This window comes from Corvus cornix, chromosome 1, assembly GCF_000738735.6.
Source record: "Corvus cornix cornix isolate S_Up_H32 chromosome 1, ASM73873v5, whole genome shotgun sequence".
In the NCBI taxonomy this organism is placed as follows: domain Eukaryota; kingdom Metazoa; phylum Chordata; class Aves; order Passeriformes; family Corvidae; genus Corvus; species Corvus cornix.
Window position 1 is genome coordinate 102,437,563 of NC_046332.1, and position 17,264 is coordinate 102,454,826.

General features: G+C 36.5%; 1 protein-coding gene across 10 annotated transcripts in view; it reads left to right on the top strand.

Moving 5' to 3' along the window:
• The window catches only part of CDKL5 (cyclin dependent kinase like 5), a 131,441-nt gene that overhangs the window by 13,745 nt on the left and 100,432 nt on the right, over positions 1–17,264 (top strand). Inside the window, exon 1 of one of the 10 annotated variants that reach the window (XM_019282802.3) lies at positions 4,763–4,786. The exons of 8 other annotated variants lie outside the window; for them this stretch is intronic. The gene's annotated coding sequence lies outside the window, so the exon portion shown is untranslated. Of the gene's footprint in view, positions 1–4,762; positions 4,787–11,554; positions 11,578–17,264 lie in introns of those variants that run through there. One more of the 10 variants, XM_010394459.4, reaches the window with a different exon arrangement.

Here is a 17,264-nt window from a genome sequence, read left to right on the forward strand (position 1 = left end):
TGAGTTTTGCTGGTGTATATACTGAAAAGACATTTTAGATAGATTTTGCAGCTTTGTCAGTGACGTGAACTGGGATGTTCTGAGCACTCCTCAGTGTCCCTGCTATCTCTGTACAGAGGAAGTTGTTGGGAACTCCTTAGTTTTCTCCTTTTTCATACTGGAGTTCTTGGATTACTGAACAGAAACCAAACCTAAAAAGTCTCCCTAGGCTGTAGACTGCTTTTAAGATAGAATACTGAAGTATGCTGAGCTGTTTAATTACTCAGTGATAATTGTCATTTCTCCCTAAAGTTCCAGTAATGTCCTTCACTGTTTTGTCCATTTGTATTAAAGAAATGAATACTATTCAACTGCATAATGCATTTGTTTTTTTAACTGGGACACAAAACCCCACTATGATTTCAATAATATTTTTCTCTTGAAGACTAAAGACCTGGCAGTAATTAAGTCATAATTATATAAACTTTACATTTCTAGCTTTGCAGTTCAGTTTTACTTATGTAAAAATAAAGAAAATAAAATGCAAAGCAATAATTGATGAATGAGGTGATAGGATGTGGAATTACCAAGAGGGGAAGCATTGAAGCATTGCTTGTGAGACTGGGGGAGGAGGGGGAAGTGTGTTGCTGTAGTACATCTATAAACACATTTTACAAATACTTAATTCAGAAACAGCAGGCTAACTTGCTTTTTCAATGGAGGGAAATATACCTTTAATGACATCTGCTCTTCCACTCAGTTTTACACACAGCTTAATCTCTGTAGTTCTTGGGTCTTCCAGTGTGGGTTATTCTGTTCAATAGGTTTCTACAGTTCTGAAATTTTGGGGGAGAACTTCTGCAAATGTTGCTGTAGATTAGAGAGAGGAAGGAAAAAAAATTGTGGTTGGGAAAAAATCCTGGTGAAATATCATGAGCAACACTTCTTTGTTTTTTTAACATTTAAGAACCTTGTGTTTAGATGCCAGTTGTGTGCTGTGTCAAATAGAAATAGAAAAAAGTCTCAGTCTGCACTTCATTTATGTTCATTTTCCCTAGAGGAAAAAAAAGTGTAAACGCTATTCAGTCCATTTCTGTTTCTCTGAAGTTTCAAGTCCCGTGTCACCCTGAAGTGAAGCCTACTTTTTTTTTTTTCCTTAAACAGCATTACATTCTTATAAATAGTCCACTTGTATGATACAGAAATACTGTGCATATGGTTTATAAACGTAAGATGATCTTAAGAGAAGTCTTTAGTATCCTACGTGGGGTTTTAATATTTTTGGTTTTTTCTTACTGTGCCTACTTTTATTCCTCAAATAGGGTTTTGAAGCTCTTCAGTTGAGGTATTAAGAAAACATCTTTTGAAAATTATGGTGAACTATGTCTTATCAATTGAACAAAAGAAAAAAAGAAGGACTGAAACTAATTAGCTAATTGTCTTTTATTCCAGCTGATATTTTAACAGTTACCTTCCGATATTTGCAATACACAGTCGCATTTTGAAGAATAAAAAAACTCTAGCCTTGGTATTTTTGTTGAAAGATGTCTGTGATAGTTTATCCATAATGGTGACACTAATAAAATGAAATACTGAACTAGAACTATTTCCCAAAGTCTTATTTCCTGTCAAACATCCCAGAAAACATAGAATGATGCAAGGTGGCTATCCCAAATTAACTGAAGAAGGTGATGCTCAGTTTCTTCTTTCAAATGAGACAATAATGCATTGATCAGGTACTCTGAAAGAAGGCAACATGCAAGAAATCATTCATCTTTAGAAGACTGATACCTGTATGTAAAATTGACAGTATTTGCTAGGCTCTGCTGGTGGGTAGGAGGTGTTGGAAGTCCTACTTTGTTAGTCATCTTCTACATATGGAAGCTCTACTGTTATTCTGCTGCACTTCCCACTGGTTAACATCTTAATATATGGTGGAATTAATGAGATTAGCATCAGCAGGTTTTAAAGCTTATTGATTTTTACGAAGGTATCTGTCATAAGTGGAAATCATACACATATGAACTCGTGCTTTCTATTACTTGCCTGAGAATAAAAATTCACTGTTACTGCCTATAGGGTTTATTTTACAGCATAAGATCACATGACAGCATCTTTAATATTAGTCTTTTATCTATCTTATCTACAGCTGAGTCTGTATAATACTTGTTCACACTGCGTATTTATGGCAGATACAACATGTAGTAAAGAAAATGCATTATTTAGGATCAGTTATTTTTACAAGGCATCTTACTTGGTGGTGAGTGTAGGATTCTGTTGTTAATCATGTTTGTGTGCTAATCAATGGCAATAAATTGAAGGGGATCAGAAAATACTGGGAGTGGTAGCTCCATATTGTTCTATGCTTTTGTATCAGTTAAAAAAATGCTTTTAAACCAGAAATAAGTGTCTTTTCCTTCTCAGGAAGACTTCCATATTAAAACAATTTAATTATAACCATTAATGAGTGTTGAGATGAATGAATCAATCTGTGCTTCTTAAACTACTGAAAACACCCTATTCGATTTCCATTCCAATTCAATTTAAACTGATAAAATTACACTTAATAACTTAAAAACTTATCAGTTTTACAGTAGTGTATTTCAAAAGACTAACATAAAATTGTAGTAGGTTTTTTCGATGTTACAAATCTGAAAAATAAAAGAAAAAGGCAAGTTAATTATTTGAAGGCATAAGCAGATAATGGATGTTGTGTTTCTGCTAGTAAACTTAAATGAGAATTTCACAGTATTAAAATATGTTGAATTTTGAAGCAATTGAGAGGAAGAGAGAGAATTATTAAAATTATAAAATGTCCTGAGTTGGAAAGGACCCACAAGGACCATAGAGTCCAGTTCCTGGCCCTGCACAGGACACCTCGAGAATTCCACCATGTGCCTGAGAGCACTGTCCAAATGCTTCTTGAACTCTGTCAGGCTTGGTGCTGTGATCACTTCCCTGGGGAGCCTGTTCCAGTGCTCAACCACCCTCTGGGTGAAGAACCTTTTCCTAATATTTAATCTAAATCTCCCTGACACAGGGTTGCCCCATCCCAGGTAGAGAACCTGGCACTTGCCCTCGTTGAACTTCATAGGGTTGGTGGTTGCCCAGCCCTCTGATTTGCGCAGATCTCTCTGCCTTCAAGAAGTCAACAATTCCTCCCAGTTTTGTATGATGGGCAAACTCACTTTGTGTACCTTGAATATAAGCGCAGTAAGCTGGCTATTTTCCCTGCTCTCCCTGCCCTCTTCAGCTCCCACAGTTCAAATTTGTCATTATAGCTGGATTGCTACACTTAAACAGCACTCTAGTAAAATGGGAATAGTCACTCCTGACAAGACGAAGTCATAAGAATGCAGATAAGTTGTGACTACAGCTTAATAATTTTTGGAATTTCTGGGTTCCTGCGTTCTTTCAGAAAGCTACAACTTAGCAGTGTTTTCAATATTCAGTGAAAGCGGTCTGAAGACATGGTAGAATGGAATGCTTTAGTTGTTCTGCGCTTCATGTGAGGTATTGCAGATGAAAAATCCTTTAGCCCTTTATTAGTTTCTCCGGCATCCTAACCTTTTCTGTTGATGTGTACCCACTTCAGGTTCTTCAAATAAGGTACATTCTTTGTGGCCTTTCAGTAATGAATGTGACGTTTTTAGAAAAAAAAATATTTTGAACATATGGCTGATATATTAGTAATTTTCAGTTAACTGTTGTGACTTTTGGTTGGCTAAGGCAGTTTGCTTTTTAGCTTGTTGTATTCTGTAGAGCTCTATTCTTTTTACTGCAAGGTAAGGCTAATAGGTTTTAAGACCTTGAGTAACTATCTGTAATGAACTACCTTAGTCTGCCACAAATCAGTATATGATCCGTCCAGAAATTTGTGTGCAAGGATGATAACATCAAGTTTGAGCTAAACTAGGTTTTACTTGCAAGTCTATATTTGATAGATTATTCTTGTATTAAATTACTCTTCTTGTTATAACTGTCTTACTGTCAATATGGCATGAAATTATGCTCTTTTTAGTTTCTGGGGTGTTTTGTTAAATAAGCATTGTTTTGTCAAAATGTACAAAACAGGGCTGTACTGAAATCTAAATCTTAGAAAGCAATTATCTCACTCGAACACAGTGAGAACAATAGTATGTTTGGGGGTTGTGCCTGTATAGGGAGAGTCTTTGGGAGAATATTTAGGGTTGTCCTTTCCTGCTTGTAGCATTCTTATGCTATACCTGTTATTACCTCCTGGCTGTTGACAGAAACCAAATGCTAGATTTGGTAGACTTGTGGTCAATAAAGTGTAACTGTTTTACTTAAAAGATTGGATCTTAGTAAAGCTCCATTTTCTGGGCAGATGACCATACTTCATATAGACTCCTACTACGTCAGTGGAGCGACAAATATTTGAAATACCTATGGTCTGCAGGTCTTACTAGTGTTAATGATTTACTTTCAGTTTAAAGAAATCAACTTTGGGAGCATCTAAAGATATGTAGCCTCCACCCCTTCTTTTAAAGAAACAGATCCCAGGTTAATGAAAAATACATAGTACTTTTTTTGAAGACACTGCCTGTATTCTTTCTCAACAGGGCAGGATTTTTAGAAAAAGAATTTGGTAACCTAGATGTGTTGATACTTACTCTGATTCCATATTTAACAGATACTTTAACAGTGTCACAGATTAGTGTTTTTACTTTCTTCATTTAGAATCTGAATTGTTGTCTGTGAGAAGACTTTTTGTCTTGTGTAAAGCACAAGGTGAATCTCAAGAGACGTAGAAGAACCAGTACTAGGAGCAAAGAGAGGAGAAAGAGTAAGTTGTCCTTCCCTGCTCATTAATTGCAAAGTGGGCAATAAATAGGCATTTTGTTTAATTTTTTGTATTAAGATATTTGGAAGTACTAATCTTAGCCTTTGCTTAAGCTGTGAGTCTTATGCCTGGCTGTTCACTGTATGAATTACTGGGTTTATGACAGTTTTGTTTTAAATGGGAAGATTTGGATGTTTGTTCTCATCTCTCCCAAAGGTTTGAATCATTGAGTGTAATAGCAAGTTACTTTCCATTTTCTAGTGCTGAATAGTCTATTTGCCTTAAAAAAAAACCCTCAAGGAATTCTAGATAAGATTCCCTAACTGAAGTTATTTAACTCTTAAATGAGTTTTTTGCATACTGCATTTATAACATGGACTAAAGCAATGTGTTTTGGACAGATTCATAAACTCTGGGTAGATGATCACGTGAAGAGGTTTTTACTGGTGCTTCTACCTGCTCTTGCACGATTTTGTATTGGGACCATGGTATGCTAAAATAATTTCTTGGACACCATCCTGTCTGTCAGCATTTAGCAGATGCCATAAGTAGACGACATTTTTTGAACACAGTGGGGGAATTTGAGGCTCCTGAAAACCTCAGGAACTCTGAGAAAGAGCGAACATTTTAAAAATTCATTATGATGAATTAAATCATCATGATGGAAGAACCTTAAGCAGGTCAGAGGCAATCGTTTCAGTGCCAGTACTCAAACTATATACCTGGCAAAAGGGCTGCAAATATCTCTTTCCCTTGATTTATATTGTTTTATTTGATGTAATATTAAGTTATAATATTAAAGTTAAAATGGGCACATGATACCTACAAATGGACATGCTTGTACGAGGGCTTTTTCCTCCCCAAGTGCCTGTCTGTGAGGAAAAGCTTTCGAGCAGTTCTTTGATATACAGATGTAATTAGGTAGGCTTTGAATTGTACCTTGTCAGTCTAATTGTAAAATGTAACGAGTGCAGGCATCAGTTTTGAAACAGAGTTAAAAAACTTAAAATTAATTTTCTTAGGGCTGTGTTTTGTACTTTGCCAGGGCTGGCTGTCCCTGTACGCTGAAATGGGAGAGGGATATTAGAAGGGACCTTGTAAGTAAAGAGTTTTCCCTGGAGTCTCCTCTTACCCAGTGTGGTGAGTAGGAGAAAGAATAGAAGCCCATCTTTCTTCCTTGATTATAGGAGACCATCCTTTCTAATTTGAACAACTATTGCTTAGTATACTTGTATACTCCAGAGAAATCATAAGTATGCTTAGAGTTAAGCAAGCAACGAAAAGGCTGAAACCTGTTGTTCTTGTGGGAATGGAAATAAATAGTCTGGTCCTTTTCAGTAACTTCTCACCGAAACCTTTTCTCTTCTTTGGTGTTCTAAGTGGTAAACTTTTCCCTGTCCATTTTGCATCTCCACAGCAAATTAAGACTAAAATCCTAAGGAGAATCTGAGTCAGTCATGCATTTTTACATTTGGTTCAAAGTGTGATCATTTTCCTGCTCATAGGTCTGAGGTTTTGTTGCGTTATATCACTTATTCTCCTAGTTACACTCCACGGTGTTCTGTCTTGGCTTTTTAGACTTGACAGGGGTTTTTTGTAATACGAAGTAGAGGATAAGCAGCTAATAAATCATTTGCTATACAAATGAAGCCACAAAATGAAGAGTAATACACTGGTAAGGCAAACACAGGTAACCTAGAATGTCTTGAAGAGTAATTTCAGGCTGTATGCAACTTCCTCAAGGGGAATTAAAGTTCATCTTGTATCTCTGTTTCATTTTATTGTCCTGAAGGAAGATGGCACAGTTCATATTGCTTTTTCCAATAAAGAAAGCTAGCCTGGTAAAATAATTTCATTCCTGGGGACTCTGATAGGGATTTTAAGTGAATAATATATTGCTTTAGTATTGTTAGTGTTTTGGTGATGGGTCATTGAAACTATTTCAAAACATAAGTTGCAATTGCTGATCTATCCCTTAAATTCTCAGACATTTTTGTATTTATTTGCCAAAGTAACTGCTACATGACATAGCATATTGGTTAATTTAATGTAGCAAGTGTGGGGAATAAAGAAGCAAAGTTATCTATTTTTTTTTATTTTTTTTTTTATTAGAAAGCTATAAAAATCTGAAAATTCAGGAAACACATCATGTTGCATTCAAAGAGGGAACACAAAATTCACATTTTGCAAAATAGGCACCTGAGCCAAGATTAGCAGTACAAAGTTTAAAAACTATCTTAATTTAGGCACATCTGAAGGGACTGTGGATGGATACCATAATGTTTAGAAAACTGCTAGCTGCCCTGAAGTGTGGGCAGGAGCGAAGAAATATCTCAGGGCTAAAGAGGATTGTGGCAAATTAAAATGTAAGCATTAAACATGGACACCATAGAACAAACAAGGGATAATAAAATTTTGCACTCTTCTCTTGAACTTTGGAAATTACTTCCTGTTGTTGTGTAATACCCTCAGACACATCATGCACTGTACTTTGAGATAACCCCAAAGGTGTCAAAGAATCACAGAGTAGCTGAGGCTGGAAGGCCCCTCTGGACAGCCAAACCTCCCTCTCCAACAGGGCCATGTTGAGCAGGTTGCCCAAGGACCATGTTCCAGTCATGTTTTGAATATCTCTGATGTGGAGACTCTGGAGCAGCCTGCTCCAGTTCAGAGCCCTCCTTACTGACACAGACTTGCTCTGTGTCGGTTCATGCCCACTTCTGCTTGTCCTTTCAGGGACACCTCCAAGAAGAATCTGGCTTTATCTTCTTCACACCCTCCTGCCAGACGCTTAAACATTGAGGGGATCCCTGTCTGGTCACCTGTCTGAAGTCCTTGATACCCTAGTGTAGGGTCTTGGAAAGTGGCAATACCTGTTGGCTCATGAAACCACCCTGAATACTCGAGCATTTGTGGAGCAGCTGTTGTACCATCTCTGGCTGAGGGCTTGTGTAGTTGCAATTCATACTGCCTCTCAGGTTTTTGATTCAAAACTTTGACTATTTTGATTCTTAGAGCAATCTTAAAAAAAAAAAAAATTATTATGTTTTGGATCTTTACTAAGTATTTTTAGAAGTGAAGGTTCAAGGTATTTAGTCATGTATTTGAATACTTCACAAAATCCCATAACTCTCTTCAAATGACCTTGAAAAGTTATCTGCATCTGTACATTACTGAACTGGTTGCTATACTTCATTTGGTTTTCAAATTTTAAGGAAAAGAAAATTTCTGTTCTACAGCTTGAGATGAACCCTGCTAATTTTGTTTGGATTCTGCAAGTGCTTTGGATAACTGAGGAGAATGTTGAGCATTTTTTTTCTCCCTCGGCCCTCAGTGAGGTTCACAGATGTTGCTCCTCCAGTTACAAACAATGTTGCTCAGCAGTTCCTAATCTGATCAAGCACACTACCGTATCCTTTTCAGTCTCATGAATGCATTGTTCAGCCTGCAATTGGTTAATTATCTCTTAAGCAGTTCCTCTCTAATTCATTGGTAATCTTCTGCTTATGTTCAATTTCCGTGGATTAGTCTTCTGAATTAACAAAATGAAAAGAAGAACATCAGAATCTTATTGATTTGATCATGATGATGAAAGAGAATGAGAGTCCATGACAGCACACTCTTCGTGCTGGTTTTCCATCTCAGACATGTGAGTTGCTAAAGATTCTAGTCATGAACAAGCCATGTTATTTTTTGTGAGATTGCCATGGTGATCAGGTGGGTTGTCAACCACATTGAAGAAATAAATACCTTTTCCCAATTTGTGACCTTAGAAGAAAAGGGGAATTTGGGAACTCCCATTAATCTGAAGCTGTCAGGATTTTTCATGTCTTGCCAGTACCATTCTACTGTTGGTAAAACTGCAAGGGGAGGGAGCATGGTAGTCCCGGTGTTATTCCGACAGTGGGGAATTGGCTGTTTCTTGGTTGCTCCTATTTGACCTTATGGAATGTCCTTAGTTTGCGGGTGCTGGTGGAGCTTGTCCAAGTAACTAGGAAACCTCTGTAGCCTTCTGCAAGTGTCTTGCCTTTTATCACAGGACTTTACAGCCACTGCTGGAATTGTGGGGTTTCTAAATAGCAGGTTTTTTACTGGTTGACCTTCTTGGCTGTTTCTCCTGTACTTCCAAAGTGCACACAAACCTAGTAGCATGAAGGGAACACGAGAAAAATTCTTCACACTCAGTTGGACATTTTTTTATGATCTCCTCCTATTGCTATAGCAATTGGTCCAAGAACTCTTACGCTGTTATTGAAATTTTCTTGTAATTACTGAGGCAGACATGCAAGGCATAATGTCTGTTTCTACAAACAGTGTATTTAAGGTGATCACTATTTGTGTGGGGTAGTACAGTGTTCTGTTTATCAGTTGTTGCTGTTGGTACAGAAAGAAGTAATTCATAGGATTCTGACTGCAGTGGTTGAGATGTTCATTTATTCATGCAATACTCTGCTGTTTAATTGCTAAAGTGGAGTGAAAAGATATATGGAACGGGATTATATGGAAGGGGATTTAATACAGTAAAAATACTATATATAGAAGCAATGAACTAGATTTAAGAGAGACTGTGCTAGAGTTGCTGCAGGGAATAATATTGTGTCTATCATAAAGTTCATTATTTTTGCTCTGTATAGACAAGCTCAGCACGTGTGGTAGAAACATAAGCCTTTTAACTTTGGTTTGCTTTCTTAAAATGAATGCTATCCAAGTTAATAAGACCTTAATGTCTTCCCTGTGAAGTTTGTAGTTTGACCTGTAGAATTAGTGAGTACAGTACTGAAGTCTTTGAGGTGATTGGTTATTATTATATGCTGGGGGTTAAAGGTGTATGTCATGCCAGAGAGGGACAATTTGTAGTTATTTTGAAGAAGATAGGTGATTATTTGGATCCCTCAATTTTAAAATTTTTTTTCGGGATAAAGCAGTGTAGAGAAAAATACGAGTGCTGAGGAATCTTCTATGAAAACTAATAACTGGATGGAATGCAGTCATAGTGCCAGTTTCCTTGTATGCTCTGATGCAAGCTGATTTGCCTATCAAGTTGTAGTGGCCCAAGGAGATAGGAACTGAGAGAGACACCAGTGCAGTACAGTTTGAGCTACAAATATAACTCAGGATTTTACTGAAATCTGGATTAATGAAAAACAGTATGGCCAGCATTTAACTGGTGTAGATGATCAAGTATCTTTTGCTTTTTTCCAAGGCTTACATTTCAAGTTTAAATTCAACTAAGCTGCTAAACAGGTTCCATGATCTATATTTAAACAATATTTAACAGCTGAGGATGCCAGTCGCAAATACCATTCTTTAAATGGTTGCGTAGCATTTCCCTCTTCACAGGAACACAAAGGTAGTTCCAAAATTGAATCTGATAACTTTAAATTACATAATTACAAGCAGAATTTCTAAATTTTATTAGGAAAATGTGTAGTCACAATTACGCATTTCTTTTGCTTTCTTCATTTGCTGTAGGGATACTCTTACGTGATCCCTACTCATCATGCTGATACAGTGAGTGATGGTAAACCTTAAGACAAATAAGTATTGTGGATGAACACTGAATCACATTTTCTTGGCAGATATAAAAATCCAATTATCCATATTAATCTGCAGTGTTAATCCATGAAACAGAATTCATTACTGCTTTTCAGGGTCATGAAAGGCAACATAGCATCGCCCAGAAATGAATTTTGAAGGCTCTGGTGGGAGAATGTGCTGAGTTTCTACTTAGTACAAAACAATATTAAGTGTATCTTCTCAAACTGTAGTTTTATTTTTCTTGTGACAGAAGAAAACCCCATTAATGTAAAACATTTTAGAAAGCCCAAGAATCTGTGATAAAAGTGGATATAAGAGGCTAGGGTTTGTGGGGGCTTATCCCAATACCAATTTTACTAATGAAACTTCTGCTCCCTTCAGCTAATCCTGAAAATGTCCTACTAAGTAAGCAACTGGCAGTCTTCAAGTTAAATTACATTCACATCTGTTCTAAGTCTGTATCAGTTTGCTGATCTAAGTTTTGTGGTAAAGAAATTACACCCATGCAATACCTAATGAATTGCAGTACTTCAAAAGGGAGTGGTTCCCCCCCCCCACATGTAAGATTTGAAACACTTTCCTTGGGTAATTGCCTGTCATTTTGTGGCTCATTGTCTTTCTCTCTTTTTTTCTTTTGTTGGGCTTTTGTTTGGTTACAGTTCTCCTTTATATCAGTCTTTCCTGTTTCACTAGAAGCAAGTCATCTGTTCTTGATTGCAGATCTCTCTTCTTTATTAAATTCGGCAAAAGTCTAGTATATTCATGATATTGCATGAACTGATCTTTTGATTTAATCTGCTTTCTGTTATTTCACTGAGTGAAACTTCTGAAGAAGTAGTATTTTGCAGGAAAGAAATCTTGGGTAACTGAAATGAGTTTCTTGATACGGCCTTAAACTTGTGGACAGACAACAGTTTAAGGAATTTACAAAAAAAACCAAAACAAGCCCAAACCCCACAAACAACAAAAATCCAAAAAAACCCTTAGATCCTGGTTCAGTGTTTGTGCAAAGGTATGGGGTTTTTTAGATTTTTTTGGTTTTTTTCAAGACCACTGCCTGCAATCCTTAGGCTCATTTTAAATCTTTTTTAAAAATTATTTTAGAGATCAAGGCATATACATTTTAAGCAGTCTTTTGTTTATCTTGCAGTGCCAGTTTTATTCGTTTCTGAAAGGAAGAGTGACACCAGTTCCACACTATATATATTATACTGAATCCATCCCTTTCTGTTTGTCTCGGATCTCTGCTCTAAATGGTACGAAGCCTTCATGAATATCATGGTTGTCAGCTTGAAACTTGTAAATTTGACAAGTGAATACTGTAACCATACTCATATTCTGTGATATATATGGATCTGGAGATAAAAAGTGAGATCTATTGGTTTAGAATAGATGTTGATATATATATGGGAGTTTCTAAGCTTATTTAAATAAAGTGATGTTTATTTAACAAAGACACAAAAAGAATAAATTGAAACATTTGGTCTTGGTATCTGTGGATGTTTTTGTGTTCATTGGGTTGGGTTTTTTTTTTTTTTAGTCCACAGGTCTGGATCTCTCTAAGGTTTGCAAAGCTTCCCCTTTGGATCCTACTTTTAAATTGCTTATAACTTTTGCCAAATGCATCTGGGCTATTTTTTTTTTCTTCCCTCCACCCTCCTGATACTGAATGACCACCTCAGCCTGATTAGTTTATGGATTTTCATGTGGTTTGGTTCTGACTCTTATTTAGTTCCAGCCAAAACAGTTAAATGTTGAGAAAGAAGCTACTTCAGAAGTAAGAAATCAAAGTTTTCTTTTAAAGTACTGTTAGAATATCTAATAAGGGATGGAAGAGTCACCTTCTCATGGTTATGCTCAAGATTTCACAAATGATAAGAACTTGTCCAGCTTTCATACACTTAAAAAAATATAAAAAATTCCTGTTTGAATGTGCTTATTGCTGTTTGGAATTTAGAAGTTACCAGGATCCAAAGATGAAAAGCTTGAAGGCAGTAGGAAATTGATTTAACTTCTTATAGTGACTGGGCTTAAGATATGGGATAATGGTGTGGGAAGGGGAAGAAGAGATGGTATTTGAGGGCAAGGTAAAGATCAATTATTGAGAAGGGAATATGAGAGACCAAAGCTGAGAGCAAAGGGAGTCTGCTGTAATGCCAGGTTTTTGAAAGGGTGTTTCTTCTTCTTTCTCTGCTGTGAGGCTTGGTGGCAAGGTATGTCTCTTACTCCTTTCTAGGGATCTGATCCCAGAATCAGAGTGGTTGAGGTTGGAAGGGGGTTCTTCAGGTGATCCAGTCCAACCCTCCTGCTCCAGCAGAGACACCTAGAGTCAGCTGCTCAGATCCATGTCCACGTGACTTTCGGGTATCTTCAAGGGTGAATACTCTGCATCCCCTGTGGAGAAACCCTTGCTAGGGCTCAGTCACCCTCACAGTGGGAAAATGTTTCCTGGTATTCAGTGGGAACCTCCTATTTTTCAGTTTGATGCCATTGCCTTTGGGCAATCCTTCTGCTGGACACTACTGACAAACTTCTTGAGAAAGCTGAGATTTCAGTGGGAGCAATGTTTGAATGACAGGGATAGGTCTGAGGCAGTCGTGGTTCTGACTGGCTTTGGAACTATCTACAGGCATCATGCAGAATGAGTTAATCTGCTCCTCCAGTCCATACACACCACCTGGAGAACCTACATAGAGGTGTGAATGTGTCCACATAGGCAAACTGTTAAAAATATTCCTGTGTTGAAACAGGAGAGAAAAAAATTGGGATGCCTGAGTCTTCTTAATTTGTGGCCTGTATTTGATGGTATGATTGCAAAAATCATTTGATTGCATACTCACAATAAACAGGAGTTTAAAAAAATGAAATATGGAGTAACTGATTATTAAAGGAGCATTATACATTGTGCAGAGTGAACGAAATCATAAAGAAAACAGTATTTGCAGTGTTTGAACACCGATAGGAAATGAAAGTTGTTTGCTTTCTCATGTCTTGTTCACTGTAGGGTACAAGTGCTTGGTACAGCTCTCTCTGATTTTGTATTCTGCTTGGAAAGGTGTGTGACTTGAGTGCATACAATGTTTAAAATATCTTTTAGTGTCTAGTATCTTATTTTAGGTAGTTTAGTTTTTAGCATTTCATTTCATGTTTGAGCTTTTTACTCTTCTTGAAACTGGTTGTAGCCATGAGTGTTGTACATTCTTGGAAAATCCTGATTGAGCTATCAAGATGGGAACCCAGAGTAGAATGACAGAAGAGTCTTTCCATGCTGTACAGGCTTTTTTGGTAGCATATGTTTTATGGGGTTTTAGTATGTTTCCACTTGGAAATAATTAAATTTATTGACTTGTTCGTCGTGTGCTAGAACTTCTTGAACTTAATTCCATAAACTTCCTGGCCATGCAACTGGCTTATTTGTACTGACTTCCTTTGTTTATTAGAGGGTATACTTAATTAGCTGAAGAGTAGAGTAAATTTAATTTTTCTTAGATGATTTTCAGGAACTTTGGCTGCACCTTAATAGCTTTGTATTGGATTTTTTTGGTTGGTTGGTTTAGTTTTGGGGTTTTTTTAATCTGAATGGATGGGGGTCCCAGTACAGATCTTTCATATGGTTAAATTAAGAAAAGAGAATTGTCTACTTTTTTGAATGCTATAGGGTTTTAAGAAAACTAAATGTTATATTTATTTTCTCAGGATGATTCATAATGTTTCAGTGTACTTATATCATCCTACAAGTCTTAAATATTGAACTTAACATAGGAATATTCTACCTCAAGTATTAGAAGAATGTTACTCTTTACATTAGGAAGGGAGAGATGGATAATGACATTGGAGAGGTGTTCTTGTATATTTTTGTGGGGATGCTGATCAATTGTTATGCTTTTTTTTTGCTTGTTTCAGTTCCCTCATCACTGTAACTTAATGGTCTATATTTAGTATCTGTAGGCATTGAATTAAACAGTACAGGGTAATGATATACCCAGATTTAAGCCTGTGACATGGCAAACACATTTGCAGCAGTTAAAAAAACTAAGTGCATTTACTGCTTTTTAAAAGACCTTCTGTCTTACTCAATCTTTGTTCAAGCTAATCACTGTTGCATTGGAACACAAGCAGTGAATTTTTGTTTACACAACAGGTTAAACGTTTACCATTGTAATTGCTGTGCTATGAAAAAAATTGTCATGCTGCTAATCTGTTAGTGATGCAGGAGAGACTTAGTCACCTCTGCTAGATACAGAGCTGGAAGACAATCTTGAATTTGTAGTGTGAAATCTTAAAATATTAACCTAGACTAGGGTAAGAGGAGGTGTGTGAGAATCCATGTAATCTAGGTAACTTGATCTGTGAATTGTCTTTGCTAACATTGTACTGGAATTGTCATCTAGCAAGAGAAAACAGTGGCAGGATTCTGTAAAAGGTTTGTTGTCTTGGCTTGGAGTCATTGTTTGTGAAAGAGCATTAATAATTTGTCAGCCTGGGATCCAGATGGCAAAGCTACTCCTCAGTGTCCCCTTGAGCCTGCTGTGATGGTGGCCTGAAGGGAGAGCAGAATTTTTTTGAGAAAAAAAAAAAAATATCTGCTCTCTATCCTCATTGTGTAAAATCTTCTGGACTGAAAAAAGAGTATAGTAGGTTTATTGCAAAGGTTTTTGGAGGTAGTATGTAATTTCAAAGAAGAAAGCTAAGTAAGGGTGTGGGGATTTCTTCTTGAAAAAAAGTTATACGTAAACAAATAAATTAGTGTAAAAACTTTTAAACTAGAACTGTTTTTTGACCCTGGAGTAGTAGAGGTGGTAGAAATAGGAATTTATGATCAGCTGTGGATACTTGGATTTGCAGACAACTCTATCTGGATCAGGAGCAGCTAGAATTGAGCATCTGGTTGTATCCTGAAACATTTAAGTATTGTCTTGCAAATATTTGTGGACACTTGTATTTTTGTTAGTTTTGATTTTCTCTTCAATGACGTTCTGTGAATGCAAAGCCTGTGGTGTACTTCACAGGCTTCTATGACAGTAAGGATAACAACAAATCCATGCTCAAACACCGTAAAATAATATTAGGGTGTTTTTTAAACACATGCTGAGCTCACCATGATAGAGACCATTTCTTAATGGTGAGGCTTCAGCCAAGTTCTGTTGTCTTCTCTCTGAGTGGGCTGACCCCTGCAAGAGCTGCTTTCACAAACCAACAAACTCTGTTTTCTGTGTCTGCAAGGTTCATAAATTTTTATTAGATTTTCTGCCTTGATTTGGGATAAGGGCTTTTTAGGAGGCCATTTATTTTTATTTTCCCTTTAAGGAATAGATAATCTTTTCCCATCATTATTTTTGATTCTACATGGAAGTTTTCATATAGTAGAGCCCTGAAGAACTTTAAATGGAAAATATGTTGCAGAAAGAGGAGGGGAAATAACAAAGATTAAGACATGAAAGAACTTACACAAAATTTACATAGACAACACTGAAACACCCTCATCCATAGAATCTTTTGAATTAACTTGAGAGTTAATATTCATTATAATAAATAAATAAATGTCCTTGAAATTACAGCAAGAATAATGTGTAGATTTGAATAACAAGCTGCATAAATTGAAAAAGGGGATATGGTCCATCACATTTTCTCATATTAAAAAATGAAATATTAAAAACTGTAGGGTCTTGGAGCACTTTTCGCTTAGATGAAGTCAACAAAGATACATTACAGTTCAGATGGAATCTGTTGCTGATATTATTAAGTGCCTTTTTGCCTACACTGTACTGGCCTGACAGTCATTGCAGCAATCCAAAGCAGTTATTTGTTGCTATTTCATGTATAATGAGATTTTTGGGGAGGTTGATTGAAAAGATAAGAGATACTCAAAAATTGGCATATGTTTGCATTTGACTTTTTTTTCCCTTCTCTAAATTCAGTAGTAGTTTTTGTCAAGACTTGTTTTTTTTTTAAAAGGTGCTCTACACACCTGTATGTATACTGAATGCTCCTTTCTGTGTATACTATGTTCATGATTTGAGAAATGCAGTCAGACATTTTGTAACTGCAAAAATAAGTGGTAAACTGTACAAAATTAATATCAGCAATACACCTCAACATAAAATACTGTGCTATTTTAAAGAAAAATTAGGCCTGTAGTATTATTGTATGACTAATGTATAAAAATAAATACCATATGTCTTGGAAAATAACATCTGTTCTCTTGAAAAGAAACTTTGTCAATGCCTTTTGCTTACTGTACCTATGAATTTAGTTGTCTGTAGTCCCTCAGCACAGTCGTTGTTCTGGTTATTGATGAAGTTATTTTAGAGCATAATTTTTTTTTTCTTTTTTTCTGATAGAAGAACATGAAAATACTGAAGGCAGATTATTTTTCTTGGGCCTGTAGAAAACACAGGCTTTATAAAATCTTGCTTGCAGAATTTCCAGTTATCCGTTTCTGTTGTGGCTTTTTCAGATGGATTGAGCTGCAAGGTCTTCAGAAGCAATAGGGGAACACCAGAGAAAGCCTCTCACAATCTCAGTTGATCTTGTTTGATTTTTCAGCTCATCTGGACCCTAGCTTCTCCTTCAGGAACGTTTTTTGTGTAGTGACCTCATTTAAACAGGAGAAAGTAAGAAAGCACAGGGCTTTCAGAACAGTGATTTCTGCATCTTGATTTGCAGGTTTCAAGGGGTTCTCAGTTGACTACTGAGGTCTTATCTGAGTGCAAAAAAAGAAGCTAATCAGCCAGCATGATGCTGCAGAAAATAGCTGAGACTCCAGCTCACTGCAGAGAAAAAAACCTTGATTTTCCTTTAGAGATTTTTTTCAAAACTAATTGTGTGCCATTAGACAAGCAGTTAAAGAGGATGAAATAGTATGAAACTTAGAAGTACTTTCGTATGCTTCAGTTTTGTTAGTATAGGCATATTATAGTAGGTTGGTTTGATATTGGGAGGC